This window comes from Dermacentor albipictus, chromosome 3 (assembly GCF_038994185.2).
Source record: "Dermacentor albipictus isolate Rhodes 1998 colony chromosome 3, USDA_Dalb.pri_finalv2, whole genome shotgun sequence".
Lineage (NCBI taxonomy): Eukaryota > Metazoa > Arthropoda > Arachnida > Ixodida > Ixodidae > Dermacentor > Dermacentor albipictus.
Window position 1 is genome coordinate 95,343,075 of NC_091823.1, and position 25,006 is coordinate 95,368,080.

The 25,006-nt window shown below is 46.7% G+C and overlaps 1 long non-coding RNA gene across 1 annotated transcript in view; it reads left to right on the forward strand.

The window, feature by feature from the left end:
* The first annotated feature begins 49 nt into the window (after window positions 1-49).
* The window catches only part of LOC135902952 (uncharacterized), a 31,429-nt gene continuing 6,472 nt past the window's right edge, over window positions 50-25,006 (forward strand). The window contains exons 1-2 of the long non-coding RNA XR_011512817.1: window positions 50-144; window positions 3,628-3,673. This is a non-coding gene — a long non-coding RNA (uncharacterized lncRNA). The remainder of the gene's footprint in view (window positions 145-3,627; window positions 3,674-25,006) is intronic.

The following is a 25,006-nucleotide window of genomic DNA, read 5'->3' on the forward strand; positions in this document are numbered from 1 at the left end:
GATCCTTATTTATCTTCATTTTTAGTCGCTATGCGCCGCTAGTTGTTCACTGTATCGTAGAGCGCGAGCGCGTTCAAAGTTTTCAAATGCGACGCATGCAGCCGCCTCGTTATCTTGCTGTTCTACACCCGTCATGTTGCATGAGTAAGCTTTCCATTTGCGTTATCACTTTTATTTTATCACTCGTTGCATTCTGCAAGGCATGTCTGCAAGCATTATCTCATTGAGGTAAAGAGGACTGCTAGCGTTCAAATCGCTGTTTTGCTGCAACTGTCAGTTTTCATGATTGCAGGAACGCTGCGTCCACTCGTGAAACATTCTAAAATGTTGTAGAGAGTGCTACAAGGTAGCTCGTGCTGTGACGGTGTGTGCGACTCAATGGTTTGTGACTGTTGCGCACGGATTCATGGTGCGCTGAGCGTCTGCCCATCTTGCTTGCGGAGACGAAATTAAACTGTCACTACACTCGTGAAATACAAAGGGCAAAATGTACTTTTTAAGCACAGGCAGGACAAAATTAATTTTGCAATTTACTATTGCACAAACGATAGTTTCGGGTGTTGTTTATACGATAAATTATGTAAGTATTCACAAATCAGGGGACGCAGCCAATCGCCAGTCTCCGACTGGTGTTGGCGATTAACCGTTATCGTGACGACTATCATCATTTGTGGCTGCACGATGCCGGCTGGCATGTCCTAGTTAAACTCATTTTAAAAAAGCACAGATTTAGCACAAGTGAACAACGTCAGTGATGATGAGGTGATGACTAGCATGAGAAGGAACGCATTTCAAAAGTCCGCGCAACAAATAAGTGACCACGTTGCGGCTAACAGCGTAATCTTGGACGCCGCCGCGCAGTGCTTCGTCCACTCGTCCCCTCCTTCCCTCATATCTCACTGACTCCCTTTATGTGTATATATGAAGACAAACTCCTAGCACTGCCCAGAAAAGCACGGTTTAACGAGGATGCACGTTTTACGTTGCCGAAACAACACTTTGCTTAACTTCTGACAAAAGATTTTCATTGCTAAGGTGTGCAGCCACTTCGCATCAAATTAGGCTATCGTCCTTTTGTTATATTTAAAAGTGATGATATTAAAAAAAAGACTATACCATTCCATTCACAAATTGATGCATTTATAAAACGTAGGTTGATGATCTAGATATGGTGCATGACTTGGAAAAACGATCACAGTGCTAAAAACGGGACGAAACAAAAACAAGCCAGTGCGTTGTCTTGTGTCTTTTTGTGTAGCCCCGTTTTTAGCGCTCTTTGTATTTCCATGCATTTAAGCAGCAGCGTTTACAAACCCACAGTGAAAAACGTAACCGATCGTGACCCACCACTTGCAGTTTTACTTTGCGCATGCGCGAGAGATGTATTTTCCAACCACAATGTTCTTGTCCATAAACCAAAAGAACAGTGTCTTCTTACCATTGAACTAAGGTGCCTCGCTTTCCTTCTCGCCCGCTGCTTCGTATACAGGGTGAGGGAATTCTTTGACGGGGCTCTCGCCACCACAACGCTTTTAGTAGCGCTGTCCGCCATTTTCACGCCCAGCTCGCGTGTCGGGGACGTGCCGGCAGTTGGCAGGAATTTGCGACGGGTGTCATTTCGCTGAGCGTCGTGGCGCAAAATGCCCGGCCGCTGTTTGTCAATGTGCTCAAACCACTGCAGGAATGGTTGGCGATTGTTCCATTTTCTGAGCGATCCAAAAAGAAGAATTGCACGGGTTGCAAGGATCAAGCGCGACGAATGACAGCCTACGAAAACCTCATCCACGTGCAGTGTATTATGGCACCCCCTGAGAATATTTTTCCGCAGGAGTTTTCAGGAAGGAGCGGCAGCCGAGATAGAGATAATCGACGACTCTGAGATCCCGTCCATTGAAGATTAGCCGAGTGTGACGTTTTATTCCATATCGCTGGATTTCTTATAAAAGGGATTTTGAAATTTATCGGCCACTGTGCGGAATGCTAGCCTGCACTGTTGGGCTCAAACAGCGGTGAGCGTGCATAGTTGACATCCGTAAAGGAATACGTCCGTGAAAGGAGCAACCTTCACTACCCAAGCAATGCAGTCATGCTCGCGTTCAAATCTTGCGAGGAGCATTTCAGTGGCTTCACCACTTGGACGGAAAGCGTACTTTCCATGAAATCGTCATTCGAGGCTTTTATTGCATACCTTAACAAGGTGCCGCTGTCGAACGTAAGAGGTTGCTGTCAGCAACACGAAGTAACTGTTGAAAAGCTGCCCATTTCAAACTACCTAAGGCTCAGGCTGCGCGTGCACCTGCGTCAGGTCGCGGCGAAGGGACCTATACACTGTTAAGCGAAATTACACCCTTTTGCCACACAACGATAATCGTCATTGGTCTTGTCCGCACTTCCTTTCTTTAACGCTGCGGGCCCGGTACTTCCCAGTAACGAACGGCATGCACGTTATCAGCATGACGGCATTCCTGACAGGAAAGTACACTCTTAAAACTGTTGCGCCCTTTGGGGTGTAAATTTGTCCCACAACAATAATCGTCATCTGCCTTGCTTGCGTTTCCTTTCCTGAAAACTCGGCGCTTGCTACTTTCCTGTCGAGAATGCTGCGTCACACTGATAACGCGCATGCCGTTCGTGACTGGGAAGTACCGGGCTCGCCGCGTTAGAGAAAGGAAACGCGGGCAAGACGGATGACGATTATTATTGTGGGACAAGATAAGCCCCAAAGGGTGTAAAATTTTCTAAGAGCGTTAGAAAATTTTACGCCCTTTGGGGCGTATCTTGTTCCACAACAATAATCGTCATCCGTGCTGCCCGCGTTTCCTTTCTTTAACGCTGCGAGCCCGGTACTTTCCAGTCACGAACGGCATGCGCCTTATCGGTGTGACGCAGCATTCTCGACAGGAAAGTAGCGAGCGCCGAGTTTTCAGGAAAGGAAACGCAAGCAAGGCAGATGACGATTATTGTTGTGGGACAAATATACACCCCAAAGGGTGCAACCGTTTTAAGAGTGAAGAGTGTAGCGGGCGCGCCGTTTTCAAGAAAGGAGACGCACGCAAGGCAGATGACTATTATTGTTGTGTGGCAGAGATACAACCCAAAGGGTGTAACTTTGCCTAAGAGTGTAGTATAGGCACGCAAGCAAGACTTGTGCAAGAGTGAGCCTAGAGTAATCATCGAAATCGGATTATGATGCGCATAGCCACAATCCAGACACTTTCGTTTCTGTTACCCTTTTTGATGTAGATTTCGTTCGTGTGTTAATTTATTTTCGCTTCCGTTCTTCAACTTGTAAAGTTGAGCCTCACAGTAATATTGCCATTTTCTTTGTTTAAATTGATTAAACGGTCATTTTCCTAGTTTATGCTGTTTGGTCCGAGGAACTCTGGCAAGACGTGTGGCGAATGACAGTACTCAATAAAGACATGTGCTTAGATCAAAACTTTGAGGCACAAACTCAATCTGTGATTTCCAACAATCCCACGCACTGAGCGTCCATATGTCAGGAAAATGTTCTTGGGGGATTTTGTCTTGTTGCAGCCACCGCCGCAGTTGTAAGCTTGAACTGATCTGTTTTTATGTTTATAATAAGCATATAAACTATAGCTTTGCTTTGTCAATGCCCTCCAGTTTCTGTGCATCCCCTCCTGTGGCTTCAGGCAGCCTGAACGTGTTGGTGAGCTGTCTTTAACTACATTTCGATTTGCGGGTTGTCTTCGTCTGGTTTCACTCAAGTGGTAGCTATACGGAGTGACCATTTCTGAGTTTTCCGAAATTTTTGAAAATCGCCTGAGGCCGATATGAGGCTTTTAGTCTTCGAGCTGGGTTATTCAAAGAGCCGGACCATAAGCATGAGCAATCAAAACACGCACTTCAAAACTAGCTAGAATTCGCTAATTAACTTCATAATTAATTACCTTACGGCACATGTTTCAATTTACGAATTGTAGCCGATGAGATGGCAAGACGTATCAATTTGAAATGACTCCAGGATGACACCAGTCTCGAGATATTTCCCCAAGTGTAGTACGAAATACATGGGCGTTCCAGTTAATGTGTTTCAATTCGCAAAAGATAATTTTACTTAAAAAGTAAAGGGAGCAAAATGGCATTTTTACGGCGAGTTTGATCGCGCACATCTCCATTCTGGTGTCATTATGGAAATTAATCCCAAGTGGATACGCCTTGAAAACTCACCAGCTACAATTCGTAACTTGTGATGCGTGCCGTAAATTAATCACGAAGTTAATTAGCGATCTTTAAAAAGATAGCTTAATATGATTTCTTTTTATTTCTCGTGCATGTCCGCCTATCTGAATAGTCCACCTCAATGACTAGAATTATGTTATCTGCAACAGGCGATATTTAAACATTCCGGAAAACTTAGAAATGATCACCCCGTATGTATTGGCAATAAAAAATCCCTTTCTTTTTGTGAGATATGTCACTATGTTTCTCTTTCTCAAATTGCTGTGCTCTTCATGGGCCTTTGCATAACAGAATTGGGGCAAATGTCTTTCAGCAAAATATTTAGGCATTATATTTATAGTTCGCTTGCTTTTCACTTATTGAAAAGTAAATTCTGTGGTTTTGCGAGCCAAAACCACGGTCTGATTAGTATGCGTAGTGAGGGACTTCGCATAAGTTTGACCACCTGGGGTTCTTTAACGTGCACTGAATCTAATTACACGATTGCATTTTGCCCCGTTTGAAATTCCGCAGCCACGGCCGTGATCGAAACCGCGACCTCGAGTTTTTATTTCATTTTTTTTTGTACTCCTTAGTGTGTCTCTCCTAATGTAAGCCTGTTGACGAGCACGTGCTCTTTGTCGTTCTTACCTTTCCTAGAAACGATTTGTATCTCAATGAATACAGTACCTTCAGCTATTGGTAACACTGCCGTTACGAATAGCTGGTAACACAATATGGCGGCGCAACCGGACGGGTCGCTACCCCGTACGGAGAAGCGCGGCATCAAGGCACCCTATTTCTAACTGAGACACAGCGCCCCCTTGTGAACGTCACGCGCATTCTTTAGTAATACAAACAGAAGAACATCTCCAGTTGTGGTACGGTGGGGGATGTGCAAAAGCTGAGAAAAAAAAAAGCTTGAAGGCCGTCGTTATTCCTGTGTGATTAATTGCCACAAGAAAAGCCGTAATGTCGCCCTATGCTTGCATTATTTCTTTATGAAACTACGAGCATGCCTGACGGCGACGTTGGACTCAATCAGGCACGATCGCACGCCGTTTCAACTATTGTTTCTACAGCTTCTCTCACAAAGTCAACATGTGCATTTGATTTTATTGCTATAGCTAATATATGGACACTCCAGGCGCATTTTTGCCGTCGGCGTCACCGTGATGCTCTGTTTAAAGTCGAAGGGTGACACCACCGTCTCTGCGTGCCGTATGCTGTATGTGCGAGTGAAATCTTGCGAGGGTCAGCCTACAATCGCGACTCAATCTCGCGAGCGCAAGAGGAACGCGGGGAGGAAGCGCGCCGTCTTCCGCCGCGCGCGAGGCACCAGCGGGGAGGGCAGAGATGGAGGGGAGGGGAGGATGGGGGCGTTCGGCCTGAGTGCTCGGCGAGTGACGTCACGGAGAAGAGGCCGGCGGCGCGCTTGGGGATAAGGGTTGAATGAAGGGACCGCGGCTTGGTTCACCTAGCAGCAGTATGCTTCCATTGACCACTCCACACTTTTTCGTCACTCGAAACTGCGGAATGAGCAGCTGACACCTGACAAAGCATTTATTTAGAGGCGCAGATACAAAGAAGCTTTGTAAAGCTGGTGCAGGTATTGATGCCAGCAGCTTTTTATAGCGTCGCGCTTTGTCGTCTTTGTAATGTACGTTTTTTTGTGAATTATTGTTATTATTTATTATACCCCATACTTCATACCTATTACTTCAAATAAATTGAATCCATAAAAACTTTTCCTTCCGTATTTTTGTACTTATGGTTTTTATGGCGCGGCAATGATGAATGCAACGCACTCGATTAGCTTCACAATTGCGTATGAACAATCTTATTGGGGATACATGTACTTATTCCAATCTAGATTATGCTCAAACGAATAATTTCGCTTTCGACGCACTAATTGCTGCAGTGCACTAATTTACAACTCAAATAAGTTTAGAAATAGGATATAAAATATTCGTGCAGCCATATACAAGGAAACCGTTGCCTTATTGCGCAGAGTTTCAGCTTTTCTCTTCCTTGCCTTAGCATTGGCATCGAATATTTTGTCATTCATCTTGCAGCAGCAGTTCTTCAATAAAATATCCGTGCTGCACAACAAAAGGTGCCTTAACACAAATTCAAATTTTTGTCCATCCTCGCAGGCGTCGAACTCTGAGGAATCATCACTTTCTGTAATTGAGCAATTCACCTTCTCGTATTTTTCAAAAGTAACTATTTAAAGAAGTTCTGAACATCTTACCCTGCAGTGCGGCGATACAATGAAGTCTGCACTTGGTATCGCCCTAATCCAGGCACTCTGGGCTTATTCATCTTGCGGAAACTTGAAGGCATGATTTTTCGGCCGCGATTTGTACATGTAATTGCTCCGGCAATTGAGCACGCAGCACTTATTAGGCATATCTTGGCATGGCACTCCACATTCCGGGGCAATGAAGACTCGCGGTGCACACAGTCGCAAGCACAGCACAAGTGTTGAAACTACATGCAGTTATCACGTCTAGAAAAAATGTGCGTTCGGAAGCATGCAACAGCATGGCCGAGCATGCCGGGACTTGTTTAACCCCGAAGCTATTCAAGGAGCGGCAGGGCTCCTGGAACTAATCGAATTGTTGTCGCCGCCGCCGTCCCCTCGGTCTTCTCCGAAGAGCTGGGGTTAACCATTGCAAATCTTCCGCGCTTCATTTTCAACACAGGTGCGCCGCTCGTAGCTTCGTAGCACGCTGCACGGAACTTCTATCTTTTGCGTGACGTAGCTCAAGGGGAGAGGGTACAGCTTGAAGGCCTTAAGTTCTCTCGAGGGTGTTTGTTCTACTCTGGCGGCTGCATGCTGCGTACGACGCGGTCCCCGGGCGCCCGTATCTGGAAAGCGATCTGCGATCTGGGCGAAGTGTGCTGAATGCACAGTATTTTCGATGTTTTCGACGCTTAGTTCGCGTTGAATCGAGACGCGGCACGAAGGTCAATTCGCTCGCTGCCGCTGCCGCGCTTCTTCATTCCAGCGTTCTGACAGCGAGTTTTCGCGGTCATCGAGTGATATGTGCTCATGTTTACCTGTGCGCGCGTGACACCGTGCTTGTTAATTTAGTTAGTAAGCGAATGTTTACAAGGTTATACAGACGATAAATCTACTATCCTTACTTCGTATAGCTATCTGCTAATTTGCTATCGCAATCGATGCTTCGCCTTTCGGGCGAAGCTGTGACTTTTTTGTCCAAAGCGGAAATGGAAATGACTGACAAAATTCTTACTAGTACAAGAATATACACTGGCAGTATCTCTTTCGGGAGTGCTGACATTATAGTACCAGCCCGCATAAATGCATGCTCACCGGGTTTCCAGCGGTTCGCGTCTTTGACAGTCCATGGCGACAAAATGCACAGTCTAACGTACGGTAACACACGCATGATCTAACAACCGATGGTGCATGTACAGAGCTGCTAAAATGTGCCGAGAACAAACCCTGTATTTGTAAGGATTCATAGCGAGTTGATCCGCGCATGTTAATACGGGAGATCCGACGCGCCGTCGCTGTTCGGAAAGTTCCGTATTTTTATCGCGCACGCATGTCTACGTGACCTTGGTCAATGCTAAAAAAAAGTGCAGATTTCCCTTACTTTGTCTTTAGATTATCTTATTTTACTTTGAAGCAGTTGCGCTGCACCATCGCACCACTTTCATCGAATCCGCACTTGCACGCGCGTTGCCCGGTCGCCGCTGTTCCCGTGCACAGCCTATTGACCGGGAATGTTTGGTTGCCGGTAGTTTTTAATTGGTGCGCGCCCTCGTTCGTAGCTTTGCCCGCAGCGCGGAAGCACTGACATCTACCGCGCCGCTCCTTCCTCCATGGTGTATACACTCCTTTCACTCAGCTTTTTTGGACGATGCCCTCCGAGAGCGTCAGGTAACCCTCTGAGAGCGGCATCGCACGCACGCGGATTTCCCGGTCGGCCCGCTTAATGATATGCACGGCCTTCTTATCACTTCTTTTATTATTATTCAGCCGCCATTATACCAAGGTGCACGTCGCGCGCGACCGGCTCCGTCTCGAGGTGGTGAATCGTGTATCGGCCATCTGCACTCTCGCATGCGAGATGCCTTAACCCGAACGCATCGCGTATACCACGCGCTCGGGGAACTGCGCGCTTGCTTATCGCTTGGATCTAATTGACCCCTTCCCCCGCGTACCGGTGCAACACTCCTTCGCGAGAGAGAGTTGTGGGTGCGCTGCAGTGATGCCGACGGCCAGCTAGCGCTGGAGCTGTATATATATGTATACTTTTTTGTGTTTGGTGCATCCTATAACGTTCCCCGTATACCTCCTGAAGCACATTGGTTGTGGTTATTCTAATTGTTCACATCGCAGATTCAGTACCGGTGCTCTCCGCAATGTCGCCACTGCGTGAAGGAACTCTCGTTACGCCAAACACCCATCCTCATAATCACTGCTCTACAAAAACGTACAGTTTTCTTAGTATACGCGGCCATGGAGAAATCATATGGGGACAGTATATAGGATGTTTAAGTGGTAACGCTAAAACGAAAATAAATTTTGAAAATTTTTGAATATTGCCGGGCGAACGACGTTCACCGCTCAGTGTGTGGAATATTTTACGGCATGTGTTCACTGGGGTAAAGGGGGGCACAGAACAATTTCATAGTGCTGGATGCAGTGCGTGTAGCGCTTACGACCATGCAACTTTATCGCTATTACTGCATTTGTTGCAACTCCCAAACGCCTGCGCAATAGCCTTTCCGAAGTATACATTTGCGTAACACCAAATATTAATTGCCCTCTGTTGTTCAAGAAAAAAAAAGATTATGGCGTTTTACGCGACAAAACCACTTTCTGATTATGAGGCACGCCGTAGTGGAGGACTCCGGAAATTTCGACCACCTGGGGTTCTATAACGTGCACCTAAATCTAAGTACACGGGTGTTTTCGCATTTCGCCCCCATCGAAATGCGGCCGCCGTGGCCGGGATTCGATCCCGCGACCTCGTGCTCAGCAGCCCAACACCATATTCTGTTGTCCAAGAAAACAAATGGAATGTGCATAGGTTAGCAACGCTTGGAGATTTTATTTGGTGCCCTTCTAAGTGAGACAAAGAACTGCTCCTTTCTACTTAAGCGCAAACAAGCCGGAATAAAGTGTTAACTCGTAATGCGTTCGTCAGTTGTTCAACATTGGACACTCGGTCGTATAATTGCAAACATTTAATAAAATTGCGTCTTTTAGAGAATATAATCAATCTTCGCACAAGAAGAAGGGTAGTCGTGATCATTCGAGTTGGCGGAGAAAGAAACATTTTTCATCCTTTTTTCAAGGGAATTGGTCATAATACGAAAGTGAAACGTATATATATATATATATATATATATATATATATATATATATATATATATATATATTCCAAGCAGAAGGGGCGGCTTTGTTGCGCAATCACAAATGAAGGTCCATAAATGTGCACATTCTTTTATTACGTTTCAAACTACCAATACTCCACGGAAGCATTGAGACGTACCGCCATGGAGCAAAATTTAATGGCGATTCCCTTTACGTACACCAGCAAACATAACCCTCAAAGTTATTCGCACCAGTCGTTTGATACTCCTTTCAATATTTCGCGTGCGTTTGGCCTGCTCACCAGCTGCAAACATCAGTCATAAAACACTTCGTTTAAGCGTGCGACTTTTATTGTATTGTTTCCAATGGCAGTGTAGGAACAGGCAATAGTCGCAATTATTTGCCGGGCGTCACACCTGCGGCTGGAATGCCAGCAAATTTGCGTGATGATGATCGCGTGACATACTGCATTCATTGGACAGTTTTTTTCGCTGGATCTCGGCGGAGAACATTTTTGTGTTAAAAAAGAAAGCAAGCGACAAGCTAGGAGGGAGCGTGACGTCAGGCAGATAGCTTCGACAAGCCAACCGTCTCTGACGTGTACACCGTCCCTCCTTTTCTCCGGAGCCTATCTGCGCTTTGACTCGTGGGAAATAGGCCCTCCGTGGTGGCCGGCCCTTTAATGACATCGTTCGGTTGCGGGAACTCTCATATAGTGGCGTCTTCGTCACTATTGACTCTCGCCACCCGCTCTTCTCTCTATGGTATTCTGATCTCCCTCGTCCTCTAGAAATTATTCCGCTTGCGTATCACGTGTTCAGGGCCTATTTCTCATGCGCCTCTTCTATATATATATATATATATATATATATATATATATATATATATATATATATATATATATATATATATATATATATATATATATATATATATATATATATATATATATATATATGCGTCTGTGTGTGTGTGTGTGTGTGTGTGTGTGTGTGTGTGTGTGTGTGTGTGTGTGTGTGTGTGTGTGTGTGTGTGTGTGTGTGTGTGTGTCCGATGTTTTCCTCCTCTCACGAGCGCTGTTGACGCGTTCAGCGTTTCCGACAGCAAAGCACTCAGCGCACAGTTTTAGAGAGGGTTTCAAGTAACGTCATGATGCTGAACGAAATTACAACCCAAAGAGCAACCCCAGAGTCCGGCACCAGTAGGCAAATGAGTATACATCGATGTAGGAGGATTTTTTGATGCTTCTTGTTGTTTTAGTTGCACCACATTTTTTTTTAATTGACTGTGACAGATAGCACTATTCTAACCATTAAGCTAAATTACTCGACGAGATGGTCGTCACTTGTACGAGAAAACAAAATACTTGACTGAATAATTACCATAGTCACACTAATTGTCTTTTAATTAATTACTTTGGGTGAATATTTCGATCTGAGAACTGGTGCTATAGTTAGAGAGCTTGCAAGGCATGTGGACTTGGAATTAATTTTGAGGATGGCACGGGTTTCGAGATATGCGCACCGTCAAACTTGCGGTAAAAAATACACTGTTCCACATTTTTTTTTTTTTTTTTACAGAAAACGCCGTTTTATGCATTAAAGCAAAAACATAACTGGAACGCCGACTTGTGTGCTTTCGTCGGGCACTTTGGAAATTAATATCTCGAAACTGATGTAGTCCCGAGAATTCGTTCTAAGCGGACACGCGAACTCGCCTGCTACAATTCGTAAATTGAAACATGTACTGTAAAGTTATTTCAAAAGTTAATTAGCGTAATTCTGTTAGGTATTTAATTAAGCATCTCGATATCTTGTAGAAGTAATTGCTGCTTCACTGAGTAATTGAGTTCAGTGGTTAGAATTGTACTATCTGCGACAGACAGACAGACAACGAACTTTATTTAATCCTGAGGAGCTACTGTCAGGAGCTCCCAACGGGAGGCCATTGTAGCCGCTGGCCGCGCCCACGTAAAGGACAGAACGCCGTGACGCTCCGCTCTTTCCTGAGCCCTCTGGATAGCCTCGGCTTGCTTTCGGAGTGCCGTGCTTCTGATGGCCTCCTCCCATTCGGCTTCGCTGGAGAGGAAGTCGTCAGGCAACGCGGGCATCGCCAGAGCATGTGAGCCATTGAGCAAAAGGTTTCAGTGCAGTCGGGACAACAACAACTGCGACAGGCAATTTTTTTAAAAACTTTGGTGCTGTTAAAAAAGAAGGACAGTCTGGTATACTGTCATACCCTCAGTAACCAGGAGAAGGAGAAGTGCTTTCGATTCATTTCCACCCGTTCGCATGTGTGTGTAGTGCGCTCTTAACGCACCTCGCCTGCCTTTGCTGATATTAAATCCGGTGATCGACGATACGCTACAGATGTTTAGATAGAGCAAATATACAAAAGTGCGGTAGCACAAAAGAAGACGCGGCAGCCCGTTCCTCCGCTCCAGCGCCGACCGCCTTCTCCACTCCTTTCCGATCGCATCCTCGCGTCCGTATCTCTTCCCCGCAGGGTGATGATTATCGCGCTTTCGGGCGCACTTATTCCTTTCGAGCACCGCCGCTGAACAATCAACTGCGCTCCGCGGCTTCTGCCTTTCGAGTGCGCAAGCGCGACTAACGGAATTCTGCAGCGCTTTGAGACCCGGATTGTTGTGCATTGCGTACGTGACGGCGTCCAGCCTCCGATTCTGTTTGTTCGTGACGGACGGCCACGTGACTTGTTGGGGATTCACCGCCACACTCTCTTTCTTTCTTTCCCTCTCACATGCGCACTTTCTTTCTTTACGTCTTTACCTTCTGCCTTCGTCCATCTTCCAGTCCGGCTGGCTCTCTTGCCGCTGCTTTCGTTTCAGCAGTTGGGCGATGCATATTACTGCGCGCGATTATGCGGGGTAATTGACGTTCGAGTTCACCTTCTTCCCTCTCGCCTGGTGGAAAGGGACGGGAAGGGTCACGACCGGCTCGTTTTCCGCTGCTGCTGCTGCTGCTGCTGCTTGCTGCCGCGTGGTGCAAGCAGCGCGTACGTCATGGCGGAGGTGTTTAACTCTTGAGCGCACTCTTTTACTCCGAGTTCGAGGACTGTTCTCAGAGAAAGGGTGCGCTGGTCAGTGACTAAGCCCTCAGGAGCTTCGTGCGTGCGTGCCTTCTCTCGCGAAGCTGTAATCGGTGCATAGGTCTCCGGCGATCTGTTAAAGGCGAGGAGATCCACGCACGAGCAAAAGCGCCCGGAGCTAAGCGATGCGCGGCGCATAGTTTTCCGTGGGCAGAAGAGTTGTTTCCAAGGGAGGAAAGAGGAAGAAGAAAAAAGAACAGGATGGTGGTTGCGTAGTAGCAGAAGACAGCCGGCTGAGAACTGTGTCATGCGCGTGTTCGGGGCCATCGCTTCGTTTCTTTAATTAAACGAGCCCTACTTGGAAGAGATAATTGTGCTCACTCATCACTCTTTTGAATACCAACAATTCGTTCCATCCTTGTGTCATTCTTCTTCTCCCTGTTGCCCTTTCTTGCTCTGCCCAGATGCAAGGAATCGTTATCCTCCATTGCTTCCTTCTCTGTGTCGTTCGTGGTTTCTTTGTCATAACGGCTGCAGCGTGAACTTGGTATCTCTGTTTCTCCGGAACGCGTGCTTGAAAGGCGTACTTATGCAAACGCGCGCGCGCGTTTGTGTGTGTGTGTGTGTGTGTGTGTGTGTGTGTGTGTGTGTGTGTGTGTGTGTGTGTGTGTGTGTGTGTGTGTGTGTGTGTGTGTGTGTGTGCGTGTGTGTGTGTGCGCGTAATCCGTACAGGCCGAGCGAATGCGCATATCAGTCCCAGCGGCAACTATACGTGCACTTTGTCGAGCGACAAAGCCCAGTCTCTTCAGTATACCTAAACCCACACCTCAATAAAAGACCGTTTTTTCGTAGGCGCCGCCATATTGTGAGCGCAGTGGCGCCGCCTATGAGCAGCGCCATACTGGCTTGGGTGAAAGCGGTCTTTTGCATGGCAGGTATACGCTCGGCGGCAGATTCTGGCGTTTGTTTTCGCCGTCGTGGGGCCTGTTTAGTATGACGTGCGTCTTCTACGTGGTATACGGTTCTGTGAGACGTGCTGAAGTGGTTTAAGGCGTCATGGCCGGAATTTCTGCTGGCGTTGAGGTGGACGGAACACGCAGCGCGATGTGTGCGCGCATATTCGAGTCTACAATCAGCCTAGGAGATAAATTGTGGATTTCTGAATGTTCCAGTCACTAATATGACCTTATTGCAGTGTTATCCTCTATTTCTAAGCTGCGGTTTAGGAGCCATGAAACATAAGCGACGATCGTAACAGCGTGAGCGTGGGTACCGTTCTGCTACGATAGGAGCTGTGATGTTATACTTTGACAAGCGTTCAAACTGTTCGCTGCAGGTTACATTGCCTGACTACTTGGTTCGATGGATGAGGTTTCCGCCCCTGAATAAAATAGTTTTGGCAAGTGATAGCAGCATACCTTACAGTCTGAATTACGCTTGTCCAGCAAAGGGACTGTTTACGAACTGCGCGAGCGTCCGAATCCGTGGTAGGTGCTGGATTACATATATCTTTGTTCTATATACCGCATGGTCCAAGCATACGGCATCAGCGGTTATATATCTATAAACGTTGTGCGGCGTGACTATGCGAGGCCCTGTTGCGGCGTTAGCCCGTTTTCTCTTGCTTTTTCTCGAAAGAGGATGATAACCGAATTTCTTTTTCGGTTGTGTTCGTTCCGTTCTCTACGACGCACTCACACGCATTACGGAAATTTTGTCCTCAAAAATAGGCATCGCATTTTTTTTTTTGCGATCCCTCATATATTATGGCTGTATGCAGGCCAAAAAGGCAATGCCGAAGCGCACAGCTTACATATGTACCGTGCTGGATCGCCAACCGCAGTGATCGCTGTGTTGAGCAGCGCCATCGGCCTCATGCAGGAAGGCTAGCGTAGACATGTGGTAATTTCAAGCCTACTAGACTTGAAATGCGCGAAAACGATGCCGGTGCATCACAAATATTTGATTGCGCCTGCCGCTTAGATGTTTCGAGGTTGCCTTAGGTTGGCCGTGCACGAGCATGCGCTCTTATGCTTTATGTTTTACTCCCTCGCCAAGCGATCAGATATTGAGCAGATTTACCATTTCATGCTGCTAATACAGAGACACCGGTTTTCTTTGCTGAATTAAAACCGATATAAGCAAAATAGTTCACAACACATACACACACCGCGACTGACAATGTGCGTACACCGCAGCTGATAAAACGCGTCACATTTTCGCGCCCCCAAAAAATATTTCCACCTATTGTAGTTAACGATGCACCGAAAGGCTTCCCAGACGACCTTATATGAACGGACACGGCGTAAATTTCACAGAATACGATCTAAAACATCAAGAAATCGTTCCGCGGCACGCGACAGCAATACTTTCAAGCAGCGCCGCGCCGGATCGCCCAAGCCAGAGAGGAGGAAAGGCTCTGCGCGCGCCCTATCCTCCTCGCCCGATGAAACGGTCTATAGGACAACACTGGCATGTTACTTGAGAACCTGCCACATTGACGGTTCCGCGCGGGCAGTCACGTGGTCGGATGTTTGGGTTGAGTTTGCAGTCCCATCTGGATCGAGCTCCCGGTGGTGCACAACTGGGCGTAACACCTGACGCTGCATTTCAACATAACATTTCGTCGGTTTGTTTCGGGTTGCCGCCTGGCTTAAAGGGAAGCTGAAGAGTCTGTCGAATTCAATAAGACGCTCACATACGGATGCGGGAACCTTATAAACCATGTAGGTAAAATTTGGGGCTTCTTTTTCAATTAGGAGCGACGTAATCATCGGTTGAAATTGCGCTGTAGCTCCGCCCCCCTTTTGACTGAGCGAGCGGAGCGGAGACCGGAAACCGCGGTGTTGTGACGTCAACTCTGCTTCGTTCCTTCGCAGCGTCCGCGACCATGCCTGACCGCGCTTGTTTCTGCGTGCGTGCCATCGTAATCTGCTTCGATCGACCCTGCATTCCTTTGTTGGTGCGTCTGCGTGTATGTAGAGTGGTAGTCAACGTGCGTGGTAGTCAACGTGAGTGGTAATCAACGCGAGTGGTAGTCAACAGACGAAGGTCACTACACGTACTGCATGAACCGGGAAGCTTTTCACGCGTTTAAACCGTCTTAGTAGATTGCCGACAGCTTTGGTCAGCGCACAAATGCCGACGATCGCATCCCCGCTTACGTTCCACGAGGAGGCATGCAGGAACACAACACTACAGTTGTTTGACCGGAAACGAGCTCACTAGATCGGCGAAAGATCGGCGAGATCACTAGATCGCTTTGCAAAAAACATACTCACCAAAGAGCATTTCCAACACGAGGAGATCCCAAGACTTTGATTTCGTTCGCGTCGAAAGCACTGCTCGCACCAGCATCATTTGCTTCTTCGAGAGGCCGGCTCTTCGCATTCGGCTCGTACATGTAGGGAGTAACGCCGAACTCCTCAGAAAAACGCAGTCTCTCTAAATTTTCCATTACCGTCTCAGAAAAACAGCACCAAACTACCTGGCACCGCGCTTCATGTGTAGCGGCAGCGGTCGGCAGCGGCAGAGTTGGCGTCACGAGGCGCACCGACCAATCACAGGCGGAAACGAGACGCGCGAGCTGGGCGTGTCCGCTGCTGCACTTTTCGTCGAAATAAAATATATTTGCGCTTTCTTTCGCTCAATTTCGATACGATATTCGAATTCGGAGGGTTGAAAACCATTATGTACAGATGCTCACTCATTTTTTCTGGAAAACCTTTCAGCTTCCCTTTAAAGTTCGTTTTATCCAAATGTATACAGTTTCGAGCCGGCGCAGTGACTTTATCCCCCTGTATCGAATGAATTTCGCTCAAGTCGCGCTGCGTGCATCAACCTCTGGCTGCCGAGAGTTTTCGTTATGCTGCAGGAGTAGCTCATGGATTTAACCTAGCACTAAAGGAAAACACGAAGTGAATCAATATGAAGGTATAGGTAAATCGTCCAAAGATCTGTTATTGAGTTATTGGCGAAAAATAGATGGTTCCTTTTAGTCGAGAAAATGATGGGGCTACCGTTTCCGTTTGTGATGAAAACACTACGAATGACGGCAAAGCAGAGGGTCGACATACAGAGACAAGCGCTTACACGAACCTGTAGATTGTGTTCATAGCGTCCGTCATGAAGTCGTCCACATGTCAATTCGGTTGCAGTTTATTTTTATTTATTTATTTCATTACCCTCAGGATCCGAGGGCATTAGAGAGGGGAGTAGTGCATTCGATAAAGTGGAAAATGAAAAATAAGAGCAGTAAACTTGCATAAAACTAAACAGAAAAAAAGAAAAGGTTACATCAATACAATAAAGGTAATTAACAATAAATAGCACACAGTACATGGAAAAAAAATTAAAAAGAAACCGCCGAGCATACAAAGCATAAATAGAACTTATCAACAAATAAAGAAAACAAAAGAAATTACACTCAAAACAGATTATTGATGCGGCATGGAGGAATACCAACCTTATGACTATGGTCGATGCGAGCTGAGACGTAACAAGGGAGGGTTATCAATTTATTCTTAAGAATGGGGTTATCATAATATGTATTATGGAACAGGCAAATGTGGAATATCTTTCTGCGTTGTGACAGCAATTGTAATGATAAGCTTGCTTTCATAGTAGTGTCGCTGGAGTTGCAGTGATTGATAATCAGAAAGAATGAAGCGAGCCGCCCGGTTCTGGATAGATTCAAGTTGATAAATGAGCGTCTCTTAACATGGGGTCCCATACAGATGCAGCATATTCAAGTTTAGTACGAACTAACTATTTATGAAGAAGTAGTTTCACAGAACTAGAAGAAAGATAAAGATCTCGGCGTATGTAGCCCAGCATGCGATATAGCGTTGTTGGTTATATGGTCTACATTCATCTTCCAAGAACGATTACCAGAAATAAAAACGCCTACATATTTGTAACGACACATTTTCGAAGTTACTAGTATTAAGATGGTATGGGAGGGCAGTGTAGTATTACGACGAGAAACACACGCGTACTTACATTTGTAATTAATATTTAGTTCCATGTACCACGTGTTAGCCCAGTCGAGAGCGTGGTTGATATCAGACTAAAGAAGGCCTATATGGGAGTCACTGTTAATTTCGCGGTATATGACACAGTCGTCTGCAAAAAGATTAATTGATGAGCATAACCTATCGGGTAAATCGTTAATATAAATGAGAAAAAAGCAAAAGTCCCAGCACAGAGCCTTGTGGCACACCTGATTTAACTGTAAAAGTGACAGAGGAAGTGTTATTAGCTGTGACAAATTTTGAACGATCGCTGAAGAAAAGAGTGCAGCCATTGAAGAACGTTAGGGTCAAGGTTAAGTTTACCTCGTTTTAAAAGAAGCATTTGATGAGAAACCTTGTCAAACGCTTTCGAAAAATCTGGGATTATGCAGTCAACAATGGAACCCCTGTCAAGTACAGAATTTAGATCATGCGTAACCGATAAAAGTTGAGTTTCACAGGAAAATTACTTGCAAAATCCATGCTGATGTTCTGTAAAAAAGGCGTTTGACCGTAGGAATGATGAAACGTAGGAATAAATGACATATTCCGTAATCTTACAGGGAATGCACGTAAGTGAAATTGGCCGATAATTATATGGCGAATGGCTATCCCCAGACTTATGCAAGGGAATCACTTTCTCGACCTTCCAGTCTTCCGGAATGCAAGCGGTCTGAAGAGATCTGTCGGAATAAATTAGAAGATATTATAGCACTGTACACTTTAGTACTGATTAAAAACTTGGAATTTATATTTTCAATGCCACATGACGATAAACGTTTAACTTATCTATTATTCTTTCTATGCCAGCAATATCAAAGACAATAGGGTTCATCGGTAAAAAGTCTTCTCTTCTTGAATTTTGCGCGAGAGCTGCTTGGCACCACTGGGGTTAGCGATCGAATTTCTTGGTATTTTATTGTATTTTCGGCGTGGAAAAGCTTCTCAAAAAGTTTCAACATTGATCAATCATAGCCTCACCCGCCGGGTTGCTTAGTAGCTTTGGCCTTGCGCTTCCGCGCACGAGGTCACGGGACCACGGTCGTGCATGGGGTCGAAATTTAAGAACGCTCGTGTGCCGTGCATTGGATGATCGTTAGAGAACCCCGGATGGCCAAATTATTACGGAGTCTCCCATGCAGTATACGGTGTGCAGTATACGTCACGGGCAACTTATGCGGCAATTTCGAGACAGCATTGTCCCCGTCTTTCCCGTTTTCATGTCCTCTCTGGCATAACAAACCAGCGCTGGCAGCAATAGTGGTCTGTTTGCCGCTCCAGAGCCCTTGTATACGCCAATATATAGCGACAAATATTGAGCTGCGCTCACTCTTGCTGCGAGACCAGTCTTGGTTCGTTAGCTAGAATAAAACGCAGCTGGGTATCGCGTACACAAAACACTTTCTACATAAAATTTCAAGAGCTGATAAGCCGGAATGCACTTGCGGCCACGCGGATAAAGATGTACAGCATCTTCTGCTAGAATGTCCCCGATACGACACACACAGACAACGCCTAGCGCGTTATTCATTTACGTTAGACCGCAGGCCGTTCAGCCTCAGGAAAATGTTAGGTCCATGCCCAACGTACTCATTTCAAAGACGAACGTTACTGGCCCTTCAGAGATTCCTCGAAGCAAGCAGTATTCTCGGAAACTATGGAGTAGAGTGCTTAAATGTGATACACTCACTCTGTGGGATCTTTTTTTAAACCGAATTTCGCCAATTCAGTGCATTGATTAATGTACCTTGTTGCGGCTAGGTGAGCGTTCAGGGAATGGAATCCACCATGCCCATCGACTACTGCGTCAGGCTGTAGAAAATGAAGGAAAAGGGGTTTATTTAGCTTAGTTACACGGCTCCAGTCACCCAGGAGCAAGTTAAGCGTCTCAACGCCTCAGTTCACATCAGGACTCTCTGTCCTCACTCTCGAAAAGTATCTGTTCTTAATCCCGTCGTCTTCCCAAGGCGAGTCGACTAGGGAATATGAAGACTGGAGCCCCGTTTACAGGTAGCGCTGACATCTCGAATGTTTCTTTCGTTAGGCTTCGACCCGTTCGAAACGAGCAGCGATCTCGAAAACACTACAAGGTTAGCCATAATACTCTGTCGTCGAAGCGGCCTGAGACTAAGCGAAAGCCGTTTAGACAATCATTTGCTGCGAACGAAGTGCATTTTACAAAAGCAACGCCAAATTCAATTCGAAGCGGGCAGCCGGGACCGCCGCCATGCTGGTGGCCAATTCCTTCCCATCATTCCTAATGCAACGATCCTGCGTTTGCATTGTCCGCGAGAGTCTACTCGCGCCCGTAAATCTACCCTCGCCTGGCGCACTAATGCGATGCGCCTTCCTAGCGCATTACTGCTGTTTACATGAATGTGATGCGCTATAAATGCGATGCGATGCGACGTTGTCGCATTCATGTAAACGCGGCTTGTCCAGCAGTAAATCGCCATCGTCGACTCCGTTGCGATACCACGCCCATGCTATCCATAACCCGCAGTAACTCCGCCTCGAAGAAACTGGTTTGGAATTTGTGGAAAAAAATTTATCCGGCGACACACGATTCGTTCGTTGTTGCACACCACCGTTCTTCGCTCAGTCTGCAAGGAATACTGCAAGCCGAAGGGTGGGAGCTGGGGGCCTTTCGTGGAATCCTGCAACAGCCGGTTTGCACGCTGTCTTGACGGCTGGATAAACGCTGAGGGATGGGTGGTGATTTGACTCGTCTAATTAACTGTGCCTGTCCATTCGTTGTCCAATATGTCATTAACTTTCATCCTTTTCTCCGGTTTCCAGTTAATGGTGGGGTGAGCGCTCTCTGGTCGTTGTCCACGCCGTATTGACGTCTAGATAGGAGGTGCGGTGGTTTGACACCTGGCAAAGGTTCAGGTAACACCCCTGGCGGTGTTGAGAGGTAACAATCTTCATTTGAATATAATGCGTGCTTAAATTTTTTATATGCCCTGATTTTAGTACAGTAATGTAACCGGACTTTTTTTTTGTTTTAGTTTAGTGCACCTATGTGACTGGACTTTGTGTTGCTGTGTTTCTGAGTTTACTTTCAGCTTTAATGGGTTTAAGATAATTACTTTTTTTTAAATCTCTCTGGGGAGAGAAGTAGCCGGCGCCATGTAAGGGCGACAACAAATAAGTACCATATAATAATAGAACAAAATGCGGTAATGAAAGCCGATTGGCGACGCCGTCCTGAAGTTCCCACACCGGCTCGCCGCGACGTCGTGGATTTTGACAGCGTTAAAATCTGGTGTTCAAATCCATGACCCAGCGACAGTTACCTCCGAATAACACAACCGGATCTCGAAGGCTACGCTCTTGCGGGCCGCATGCGCCGGAAGTGTTTGGGGGGTCGGAAACACGCCATGGGTGCACCGTTTTCGGTACCGCTCATTGTTTATCGCATAGAGTTTCCTACAATAATTACGGGCAAAGAAAGACTGCACTGCATCTGTAAGGAAACCGTCTCCTAAGCCTAGCAAAATCCGCGATCTCTTCCTGCACCAAAACCAGCCCAAATACGATATAATCGCTCCGTATGTAGTGACGTCACACTGGCGCTGACGTTTCGGTTCAATAAAGTTCGATAAAGGGACCCTTTATTATCTCCGTCGGTAAGCAATGACGCCTGCTTCTCCAAATGAATAGGACTTGAGTTTTGAAGGTGTAAACGCGATGCAGATTTAAAAAGCGCTCGCATTCCGTTCCGTGTCCTAGCCTTAATTCTCCTCCACGCGTCTCGCTCGTTCCTTCCATTCCGTCTACGCGGCGGAAACGAAAGACCAGCGGAGTGGCGGCGCATTCCCGTCCTTAATGGGGCCCGGTTCATCGTATTCGATTAGTGAGAGCGGCACGGCTGCAGGCACGCGCAGCGATGTACACAACAGCCCCCGCTTCTTGCGCCCCTGCAGACACGCGGAAGCGAGTGGCCGTCCATCGCGCGCGCGGAAGGCACCGTATACGCGGGCGTCTCCCGCGCGCACTCATGCTCCCCCCCCCCCCCCCCCCCCGGTGTACAGGTATATAAATAAGCGTATGCGCAGCTATTCGTTTTATGAGCCCGCGAGTGTGCCTTCCTGCCTTCCCCGTAGCAGCACGTATATATACTTTTCCTTGGCGCTATCCGGCGTTCGCCGAGTGTGTCGCACTCGCGAGAATGTTTGTGCGTGTGTATGTATGTGGTGTGCATCGTATATAGTGTAGATAACGCCCATTCTTTGGCGAGGAAAGAAAAGTTTAGAGAGAAAAAAAAGAAAGTGAACGGCACGGCAACGTGTTTCTTTCTGCTTGCAGCGCGATGCCATTGCTTTATTACAGCACGATAGCGTAGGATAGGAGATAGGGAATTTTGTTCTCTTCCATGGATAGTATAGACCTGGTGCGGCATATAGTTTAATGGCTATGGCTTTGGACTTCTACCCTTGTCGGTTCAGCTAAAACGTCATCCTTCCTTCGCATTATTATTATACTTACAGCGCGTACTGAAAGCATGGTCACAGAAGAGAGACCAAGAACACGAGCGCTCTGTGTCCGTATTTTTAGTGTGCGCTGTATAAGTAATAATAATGCAGATGTACCGACTCGCCCAGCTATCTACCGTTTTCTACAGGTCATCCTTCCGGCATGCACACAGCGCTTCCGCGGTCACGAGAGACGTCTCTCTCTGCTCAGGTGTTGGTCGAAATCGAGCAGCAGTAATTGAGCAGCAGTATATTACTACATATGTGGCGTTGCATGCTCATGATGCTCTCAGTGATCCCCACATGCACTGAACAAGAAAGATAAAGTTTATTCGGGAAACGGCAGAGAAACCGGCCTGAGGTTAACTCGCCTGCCGCCGTATGCAAACGAGGAAAAGGACGTGAAGGGAAAAGGGGGCGGTAAGGGTTGACGATTGCGGGCGGACATACACGTAGTGGGAGCACAAAAATAATGAAAAAGCAATACGCGGACTAACAATTGCTGGCGTTTATCGCCCCAAATTGTCCATGTCCGATAGGAATAGTGCAACAACTCTGGATTGATATACAGTTTTAATATATCGCAGAAACATTGTCCTGACTCCTAACGACGCATACTGGAATAGCAAAAGAAGTATCCGGGAACAGCAACTCCGGTGGCGCCATCTTGTGACGCTGTAATCCGCCATAACGCGCCACAGAAGATCTTGCGCTGTGTGATACTAAGTACCTTCGGCACGTTCGGCAAGCCCAGGTCACAACTCAGCCATTCTTTTAGGCCAACAGTTGATCGGAATACATGACGAAGTAGTATGTCTCCGCTATGCTAATCTCTTTCATTTTTGTCACATGGGGCTCTTTAATGCGATAGCCATCGAGTCACTGCGGCTGCCGTGGGCCTGTAGCAGAACTGTACGGTGCGTCATCTGCAGAAGAGTGGCACGTCGCACTTCCATGGCACCTGTCACATGGAGATAAGTTTGTTTTAGGAAGTGTACGGCGTAGATATATATAAACGCTCGGGGGGCTCTTTTTCGAGCATGCATAATGCATCCACGCTGTGTGCGGCCGTTTACCTCCTCTCCAACTTCACGCGGGGGCGTTGCCGGAGGAGCAGACACCAAGGACTGCCATGTCGGACACTTGAACGTCTCGTTCCTCTTACGGGACGGAAACAGCGAAACGAGCTTCGGAGGGTGCGCATATATCTTTTCGCACATATACAGGCACGGGCGTTTTGTCGTTTTCGTACGTTATTCCCCTCCTCAAGATGCGTGTTGGCGCATTCTATATATATATATATATATATATATATATATATATATATATATATATATATATACTATAGCTGTCGAACCAATATGGGTGCGCTAACGTGGGCACCGCCCATTCACCCGTCGCAGCCCACGGCAACAGCAGCAGAATTGCTCTCAGTGCGGAAGACGCGAGCCCCACTTCAGAACCGCTTTCTTCGCCCCCGACATGCTCGTCTCGCCCCCTGTTTCCTCGCCCTTATCCCCCCCCCCTTCCCCCAACGGCGGTACTTTCTGTTTTATTGCTCGCGGGCTGGGCTGGTTTGCATGTGTAGTACACGTTAGCGATATCGCTCTGCGCGGGTGTGGTCGCCGTGCATACTAGATAGGAGACGGCAAGCACGTGGGCCGAGATCTCCACGTCGTGGTCGCCATGTTCTTTTTTTTTTTTGCCATATAGGCGATGTCAAAACATGGTAGTGTATTTCCGGTTCGCGCAATCGGTTCCGGAGCATCCAATCTGTAAGAGTATGTTGCCTTCGAGATCAATTTCTGCTTTTTAATAATAATTTTATTTGCCATCGGGGACGGTGGGAGAAGCGGAGAAAATACGTTTCGTTTATTTCACTTGCTGCATTAAAGTGATCAGGACATACTTAACCGAACCTGAAAAATAAGCAGAAAAAATCAAAGAGCAGTAACAAGTCGCAGCATTCCAGCGCATAATATTGCATTTGGAAAATGTACACTATCAATATGGCACAAATTCGGATAAAATAAAGAGCAATGACAACAATGCATGAATAACACATATTCCATAACCATGTTTAGTGCAAACGCCAATACATGTAGTATCATTACAGAGAAATGCAGTATGGACAAAAAGCAATAAAAACAGTAGGTTGATGATCTTACGTAATACCCGAGGCGAGACATCGTATCTTCTTCCATTTTTTTTATTGTATTATTTTTGTGGAAAAAAATGTCTGCCCCTCGGCGACGGCTCCCTGTCGCTGGCTTTGCACTTCGTCATCCGCGATGCCCGAGACGTTGCCATGACGACCTGTCCAGCGGTGACTCGTGGCAACGTAGGTCTACTCGCCGCGGTGGATAGTCACGGTGGCGTTCTGCTGCTGAGCGCGAGCTCGCGGGTTCGACTACCGGCCGCAAAAAACGCTCGCGGACTATGATTTTGGTGCCCGCTATAGAACTCCGGGTGGTCGAAATTAAATTGAAGTCCCCTATTTGCGCGGTATCCTTCGTACACCGTGTCCTTTTTTTTTTTTTCGCATGGGTTTCCACGCGGCATAACGTCATACTGGAGCTAAATATAATCATGCAGGCCCGTTTCATAGAGATACCGCAACAGGGACTTAGGAAGTTTGTGTGTAAACCGTGTGTTGTTTGGGAACGTTAAACATTTGATTTAGTTTGACGGCACGTCTAAACGTAACCGTTGTGTGGCGCGTTGAGTAATGGCCAATGTGAGGCCCGCGGGGCGTTGCCACAGGTTGGCGAGTGATTGTGGCTAGAGACGACAGGAGCACGTGTATAGGTGATATAGGTGCACGCACTGTGTGCGCCTTACACGTCTCACTGTCTTCTCTTTCTTCCTTTCTTTCTTTCTTTCTTTCTTTCTTTCTTTCTTTCTTTCTTTCTTTCTTTCTTTCT